Source organism: Diachasma alloeum, unplaced genomic scaffold (assembly GCF_001412515.2).
Source record: "Diachasma alloeum isolate Michigan unplaced genomic scaffold, Dall2.0 Dall_scaffold_00462, whole genome shotgun sequence".
In the NCBI taxonomy this organism is placed as follows: domain Eukaryota; kingdom Metazoa; phylum Arthropoda; class Insecta; order Hymenoptera; family Braconidae; genus Diachasma; species Diachasma alloeum.
The window spans coordinates 109811-118974 of NW_021680595.1; the positions used below are offsets into that span (position 1 = coordinate 109811).

General features: G+C 37.9%; 1 protein-coding gene across 1 annotated transcript in view; it reads left to right on the plus strand.

Moving 5' to 3' along the window:
- Positions 1-9164, plus strand: part of LOC107042422 (torso-like protein) — a 250234-nt gene that overhangs the window by 16888 nt on the left and 224182 nt on the right. The gene's annotated exons all lie outside the window — the stretch shown is intronic.

Below are 9164 nucleotides of genomic sequence, written 5' to 3' on the forward strand. Positions count from 1 at the left end.
GCACCGTTCGTCTACGACTCACGTGCCTCGTGCGCCTGTACTCCACCAGCGTTGAATTCAGCACTTCTCCGCCTTAGCACGTAATATACTATCTCTTATAGAAATCTGATTGTGCATTATTTTCGTTTATTCGACTTTGCTGACTTGGCTTTCTTTTTCATTTCTTTGTATTCTTCAAAAATTTCTACTTCCCAGTAAGAACCTAACAAATCTTTTTCTTGGCGCAGTTTTTTTACAAAAACATGTGTTTTTGTTTTTTTAGGGAGATTTCATTATTTTTTTCAAAATAAACAAGGAATCGTTTTTATATCCTGTAAATTTTTTCATTTTCAATTCAATTCGGCTCATTTATTTTTCACACGATAAATCATCTTTCCAATTAACAATCGAAGTAAAACAAATAGTTCTATTCCACAGTCGTTATCTGCACCGACTTTTAATTATTTATTCAAGATTTTCCGACTGAATTTGCTTCTTCGAGAATTCATTTGTGCACGAAACTCGAATGAAAAATATCTGTGAAATTCATCATTCGTGCACCATATTCAATTTGTAAATTCCCGGGCTTCCCTCCTTGGTGCGTGTGGTTGTATTGCACTGCTACCAACTCCGTAACAAAAAAACGATAGGAGTTGATGTGAAATGTGAGAATGTGCGCGTATTTTTTAAAACATTGCTTCGAACAAAAAAATAGTTACATCAATGAGAAGCTTGTGGCCAATTTATGTAATGTAACTAAGAGTATTTTTCATGTGGTTCGTCACGTTTGTATTTTATTTAATGGATATGATTCGGAGGTAGTGGAAGGGGTAGTTGCTTCGTGTATAGATACACGGCAGCGATCGGCCTGATGTTTTGTACAATCGGAGTCAAAACTTTTCTTGGCCGATACGATGCCGCGTATCTCGATTTGGCAGAAATAATTTTTTTTTCCAGTGTAAAGAACAAACATCCATCTACTAAGCAGTTTACCCTGTGAAAACCTTTTTCATAGCTTTCAATGTTCTCTAAAAAAAAAATCCCCCTGATTATTTTTCCAATTTGTGTTTTGTCCAATAGGAATACAGTATTCGAGTTTTGCCTTTGAGAGAGGAGGGGAATTCCTAGCTCCCGGATTATGGTTAATCAGAGCACTGTATTTGATGTCACGCAAGCGCTCGGCATTCTGATAATCTGTTACTGATAATTTCCGCAATTCTGATTTCAATCAATCAGAGTGCAGTCTTCGGAATCATGTGACATCTTCACATAGTTTTATTTTGACAATTTCCTCAAACCTGATTTCGACCAATCAGAGTGAAATATTCGGGATTACGTGCCACCTTCACATCAGTTTTTGTTTGATAATTCACCGGGCTACTGGTGAATTATCAAATTGATAATTCCACAGTAGCCTATCAATTGTTTTCCCTTCTTTTGACAAATATTCCCCAGATTTTGGTGAAAAGTGTCACGTAATCCCGAACATCGCACTCTGTTCGGCCAAAATCAGAATTGAGGAAATTTTCATAATACCCCGAGATCGTCAAAATTATCGGAATATTTCCCAATAGCTTCGTTGCAAAAAAATGAAGGTGTTAAGTTTTGCAGGCAAAAAATCCCGAATGCATAGCACGAGGGATTTTTTGGCAATACTTGATATATTTGTTTGTTCGCAGGGAAGCTTGAGGAAAATAATGCGATCAATTTTCGAGGTTGCGAGGGGTATTCGGCGGATTATTTTCCAGGACTGGATTTTGATCAAGCGGAGCGCAGTATTTGTTGTATTGCAACATGTTTCGAAAGAACAATTCATTTTAAAGATTTTACTGAAAATGAATATTTTATAAAAATTTAAATGCTGTGGAAAAAGAGAAAAATAGAATAGATGGAATAGATTTTTCTCTTTTAGAAGATATTCGAGACTTTGGCTAGGCACAAAATCATAAATTAGACTACAAATACTTGAGAGAAACGTAAAATCTCCAAAACACCGAGGAAATCACGTACAGAGGAAATTCGACGAAGACCCTTTTTATGTATCGTGTTGAAATCCTCAAACGAGAAACTCCCCATTTTTTCTACACTTTTCCCCAGACGCAGCCCTTTAGGTAGCCTGAGTGGTTAACACGTGTGCAACACTTGCCTTCATCGCGTACCGAAGCGCTTTCCTTTTTTTTACGTGTACTTTTCCATGGCATTTTACTTGACTAATTACATTTCATGGAAGTGTCAATACTATTTCCAACCAATAAAATGTTGAAAATTCCCTTCCATTCTGCAAAGCAAGCAGAAATTCAAACAGTTTAATTCACTCCTACGAGTCCACAATTTTTTTTTTTTATATTCCGGCCCTTGCTGCCCTCTGATTGGCTAATCGGCCCTATCCAACCCTATGCATGCGGCTGTGGATTCTACACTGCACTGCATTCGCACTCCTATAGAACATAGGAGTAGCATGGGAAACCACAGAAAACCCATGCCGGTACAGGCGGTCACTATATTAGCGACCTCCCGCTCGCCGGAGCCTCCGGTTGAAAAACTCGGTTCCACGGGGAATCGAACTCACAACCTTTCGCACGCTAGGCTCGCACCTAGCCGCTTCGGCCACCGACGTCGGTAGTCCACAATTTTACAACGCGAAATATTCTGCAGTCAAAGTATTAAGTCAATTTAATAGAAATATTTAAAGACTAAAGATATTTTATAAGACTGTTGTACAGTAGAATAAATTATAGTGGAATTAAATAGTGGTTAAAGTGACTCAACACCTTCGTCCATTTATAAAAACAGAAAACATTCATTCATTTTAATTCATAAAATCAACAGTAGCCAAGTGAAGATTCACTAGCTTGGCCGCTCTCGTTTTTCGCAGGGAGACTACGTCCGTCGTATTAGACGTTACGCACCCGATAAGTTCAAAATGAATATTACTACGGAACGAGACAGTATTTGAAGGCATAACTGAACAGAGAGAATCCATCATAATGTTTAATTGGTTAGAAATAAATGAAAAGCTACTATGCAATTATCACTTGTAATATCACAAGTGCGAAGCGAGTGATTTTTCCTGAAAAACTTGACGACTTCGTTTCTATGCAAGGAACCTTGAGGAAAATGCCCGATTAATTTTGAAGCTCGTGTGGTATTCGGGGAATTATTTTTCCAATCCAAATGTCGGGCAATGTAATTGGACCATGAGACGAAACTCACAATTAAGAAACGAAAATTGTATAATTAACACAACGACACAATTGAATTCAATCTGTCAATTTGACGAGGGGTTAATTCGACTGCATGATGTTTTGTTTTTTATATAGCAACTACCAGAGAAAATTATCAAAAAATTACCAGTTGAAAACCCTGTAGCTTGTACCACGTGATGTCGAATGGGCCAATTATATTGCCCGATATTTGGATTGGAAAAATAATCAGATGTAGTTTCCAAAAGCTAGTCTGGAATTTCTGAAAAAATTGATAAGAAATGATCATGGTGACCTCAAATATTGCATTGTGATTGGCTGAAATCTAGGCCCGAAAAATAATCCTCCGAATATCTCTCGACCTTCAAAATTCATTGGATATTTCTTTCAAGTTTCCCTACAAAAATAACCTCGTGCTGTGCACTCGGGGTTTTAGTCTGCAAAACTTAACACCTTCATTTGTTTACAATACAGCTTTTGGAAAATATCCGGTAATTTTGAAAGTCTCGGGGTATTGTAACTGATTATTTTTCTCACTCGGATTTCGGCCAATCAGAGCGCAATATTTGAGGCTGTCAAACAGTTTTATTTCGGAAATTTCTAAAAAATTTCCGACGGAAATTCACTAGAAGCTTCTCAAATGTTTCTCATCTTTCAACGCATTTCACGTTTAATATTCTGTTTGGCAGATAAACAAAAGAGTGGGTTGTAAATGTATGGCTGTGTAAATGTATCTGGATGCTGCTCACTGAACTATGCTTGGCCGAAATCCGAGTGGAAAAATAATCCATCAAATACCACTCGTGCTTCAAAATTAATCGGATATTTTCCTCAAGCTTCCCTCCTAGGAACGAGTGTGTCAAACTGTGCACAAAAATCCCTCGTGCTTCGCACTCGGGATTTTTTTTTTTTACGGCCGCGGAGTCCTTTTTTTGGGTCCCATTCGGCACTCTATCCAACTCTATGCATGCGGCTGTGGATTCTACACTGTACCGCATTCGCACTTCTATAGAACATAGAAGTAGCATGGGGAAACCACAGAAAACCCATACGGGTACAGGCGGTTCCTCTATTAGCAACCTCCCGCTCGCCGGAGCCTTCCGTTGAAATAACTCGGGATTTTAAACCTGCAAAATTTGACACAATCGTTCCTAGGCAACGAAGCTATCGGAAAATATCCGATAATTTTGAAGCACTAGTCGTATTACTACTGATAATTCACTGGGCCATGAGTAAATGATCAAACTGATACAGGATGATAAATGGGAAGTTGCCTAAAGTATACCCACATGTCTTTCCTTCCTACTGAAACCCGGAAGGTTAGGTCCATTAGATATATACTAGAGTGTTGTCAGTTTCTATTGAGACGCTACAAGAAGCACTACGTGTACATCACAATGAATAACCTTACAAACGAAGAAAAAGTATCTTATCGAGTGCTTTTACACTAGAGGTAAAAACTATACTGAAGCATATAGAGGCTTTCGTACCAAATTTGGAAGTAAAAAAGTAGCCAGTCCAAACACCCTCAGAAAGTGAGAATACAAAAAAAAATTATCTGACTTCATCGTATAATCTCACTTTCGACTAAAACTTTGAAGCATTTATTACTTTCTCTCCCAGAGTAATTGATAATTTTATCAAGTATTATACTCCTAAGAACCGTTGTCATGATCTTCCTGGTCCATCACACTCAGTTACAACAGAAGATAGGATTGCCAAGATCGAAGAACATTTCAAGAATAATCCAACGGATTCGATACGAAAAGCAGCGGCAACTTTGAAACTGAACCGAGAGACACTGAGATTAATATTGAAGAATTTCCTCAAGTTACACCCTTACAAAATTACGACCCATCATTTGCTCACAGAAGATTCCAAAAACAAAAGCATTGAGTNCCACAGAAAACCCATACGGGTACAGGCGGTTCCTCTATTAGCAACCTCCCGCTCGCCGGAGCCTTCCGTTGAAATAACTCGGGATTTTAAACCTGCAAAATTTGACACAATCGTTCCTAGGCAACGAAGCTATCGGAAAATATCCGATAATTTTGAAGCACTAGTCGTATTACTACTGATAATTCACTGGGCCATGAGTAAATGATCAAACTGATACAGGATGATAAATGGGAAGTTGCCTAAAGTATACCCACATGTCTTTCCTTCCTACTGAAACCCGGAAGGTTAGGTCCATTAGATATATACTAGAGTGTTGTCAGTTTCTATTGAGACGCTACAAGAAGCACTACGTGTACATCACAATGAATAACCTTACAAACGAAGAAAAAGTATCTTATCGAGTGCTTTTACACTAGAGGTAAAAACTATACTGAAGCATATAGAGGCTTTCGTACCAAATTTGGAAGTAAAAAAGTAGCCAGTCCAAACACCCTCAGAAAGTGAGAATACAAAAAAAAATTATCTGACTTCATCGTATAATCTCACTTTCGACTAAAACTTTGAAGCATTTATTACTTTCTCTCCCAGAGTAATTGATAATTTTATCAAGTATTATACTCCTAAGAACCGTTGTCATGATCTTCCTGGTCCATCACACTCAGTTACAACAGAAGATAGGATTGCCAAGATCGAAGAACATTTCAAGAATAATCCAACGGATTCGATACGAAAAGCAGCGGCAACTTTGAAACTGAACCGAGAGACACTGAGATTAATATTGAAGAATTTCCTCAAGTTACACCCTTACAAAATTACGACCCATCATTTGCTCACAGAAGATTCCAAAAACAAAAGCATTGAGTTTTGTAAAATTATGACACAAATTTTAAAATGATGAGATCGACATCAATCACATAATCTTCACAGACGAAGCTCACTTTTATTTAAATGGATATGTAAATAAACAAAATTACCATTTTTGGAGTCGCGAAAATCCACACTCATCTGAGACAAAGTCTTTACACCCTGTTAAAGTGACTGTTTGGGCAGCTATTTCAATCAAAACAATACACTTAGAATTCATAGAAGGGACCATTACAGGTAATAGTTATCGAGAAATGCTACAAACAAAATTTTTCCCTTTGGCTAGAAGAAGAGGATTGGTTAAGAACTATTACTTAAGAACTAATAACATAGAACTAAGGACGCATAGAACTAAGGACGTATTTGAAGCTATTTATGAAGTGTATTGTGATCGCGTCATCGGATTAGGATACCCCAAGTTTACGCATGGAGGTATGGAATGGCCCCCTTATTCACCCGATTTGAACCCGTGTGACGTCTTCTTATGGGGCTTCCTGAAAGACAATGTTTATGCGAAAAAACCCGAGACCAAAGATGATTTGAAAAAGCCATCAGAGACAGAATTTCTGGTATTTCTCCATCTGAGATTGAAAAAGTTTTGCATAGTTTCCGAAAATGGCTTGATTATTGTGCAAATTCGATTGGAGATGACTACGAAAATATTGACCATTAATAGTTATCTCCTGGCTCAATTTGTCAATTTTTTTCAAATCTCAAGAAGAATCTATTAGAAGTGTCTGATTCAACTGAAACTAATTCCAAATAAAAATGACATCTTTAGTCAATTCATATGTATTTTTCTTTTTTTTTCCTGGCACTCATTTCAAAGTTATAAACGATTAGTTTAGGCAACTTCTCAACTGTCACCCTGTAATTCCACAGTAGCCTATCAATTTTTTCTCTTCTTTGACAGATATTGCCCACATTTTGGCGAAAGTGTCACTTGACCCCGAACATTGCACTCTGTTCGACCAAAATAAGAATTGAGGAAATTATCCTGCGAATACCCCTCGATTTTCAAAACTCATCGGGTATTTTCCCCAGGCTTCCCTATAAAGAAACGCGTATGTCAAGTTTTGCAAAAAAAACTTTTTTAGCCTGCAGAAGTTGACCTTCATTCGTTTATGATGAATTATGGGTCGTATGGATTATGGTCGATAAATGAATATAACGCTTGTTTCAATTGGAATGAATAATGTATTTATTGGTTGACAAACTCTCCTCTCCGTGTCTCAACGTATAGTGCATGAAAAGTAAGAGAACGCGCTGGGCGTCCAAGGCACAGCAGTGCCACACTGCTATGTGACGAAAACAGGTAATACTAGTGTACTGTCGAGAGCAGTCGAAGGGCGCCATATTTCAACAGTTTACAATATAGTTTGTGCGAGGTGCTGGTCACTCCTCACTCGAGTGGCTCAGTGATTTCCCGAATAGGGTAATTTCCTGTGATTTCTTAAATAATTTCACTGATTCCTCAATAAGAATTAGAAATCATGATTTCTTTTGATTTTTCTTGACTTCCATAATTTCTCGTAGATTTTGGTGATTGCTTGATTTCAACAAATCACTCGAAAAATCATGATTTTGGGGCCGAAGTGGGGCATCTATCGATAATCACATATGGATAAGTTTCAGAGAACTAAAGAGTTTAGAAGGGCCTTATAGGTGTGATAGTAAGAATCAAATGACATGTGCATAAGAAGGTTATAAGGGTCAGAAGGGATCGTATAAGTGAGCTCGAATAAAAAATTTGGGTTTCACTTTCCTCGATCTTTTCTAAGTATTTCTGAAATCAGCTGATTTCTTTATGATTTCTACTGATTTCCGATGACTTCCAGAAGTTATTAGAAATCACTATCGAAGAGGGGAAATCACTCGATTTCCAGTGAGTTCTGGTGATTTCTTCCTTGATTCCCAATCGAGTGGCCCAGTGATTTCTTAAATGATCGGCCCCTCGAGTTTATGAAAAATAAATAAATGAAAAATAAATAAATTGTAATAAATCAACTTCTGACAGAGCGCTAAGTTGTAAATATATCACAGACTGCAATCTCATGCGTCAGAATTCAGGTACGGAAATATTTCTGGAAGTTTAACTAAAAAAATCGAGCATATCAAAATTGTTTGGCAATTTTCTCCTTTGCTGAAATGGTTTACAACATGCGCAGATACCAGAATGTTTATTAAAGGTGCATTCGGTCCTAGAATACCAAATATTTGGCCAAGGTTTAATTATCGTAATGTTTGAGGTTCAATTTCGATTTAATATCTGGAACTATTTGCACGGTGAGAAATTCATTAGAAAAACTGTTTTAACAGTTCTTAAAAATTACAATTTACTGACTATGAAAAATTATAGTGCTACTTAAGTAAAATTTCTGTTTTTTTTTCTGGTAAAATTTATAAAGATTGCTGATAAAATTTCTGGGGATTTTTGTGAAAATTGCATATGAATATGAGAAATGGAATTTTTTCTTAGTTGAAACTTTGCACCCCTTTTTGCGATCTGGCATGATAATTTCAAAAAATCTGCAAAAAGTCTACTTTTTGAAGAAAACTCGTAGAATAATTGTCAAATTGCAATGTTTGAAGGATGCAACATTTTTTCATGGACGATTGATAAATAAGGCCGGAGACTTCATTTACGAAAACGGCTATTATCAGAAGTTGGCTCCAAATAGGTGATTGAAGTGAGCGACAAGTATGGTTGGGAAGAAATTGAAACATTGATGTTGGAATTTGCCATAATTCATTGATTGGAGGGTTATTTTGTTGACAGAGTGAGGAAAAGCGTTTGAACGTGAATTGGGTGTTTTGAAGAGGGTCAATGGGAGATCTCGGCGATTCCTTAAGGGTAACTTACCAGGGGAGCTATCGGGTTCTTTCAAAAGAGGATCAATGGAGGCCATGGTCGAGGGGAGATATTGGGGGTCAGTTTCCAGGACAACCCTCAGGGTTTTTTAAGGGAGGGGTAGGGTCAATGAAGGGTATGGACGAGGGGAGATCTCGGGAGGTTTTTCGGGAGTATCTTCATAGCGGAGCTCTCGGGGTATTTTTAAGGGGGCCGGAGAGGGGGGATATGGTCAAGGGGAAATCGTGGAGGTTCTTTGAGGATAACTCGGCAGGGCAGTTCTCCGGATCTTTAGAGGGGGGGGGGGGGGGGGGGGGCATTGGAGGGTATGGTCAAGGAGAGATCTTGGGGGTTTCTTGGGGATAACT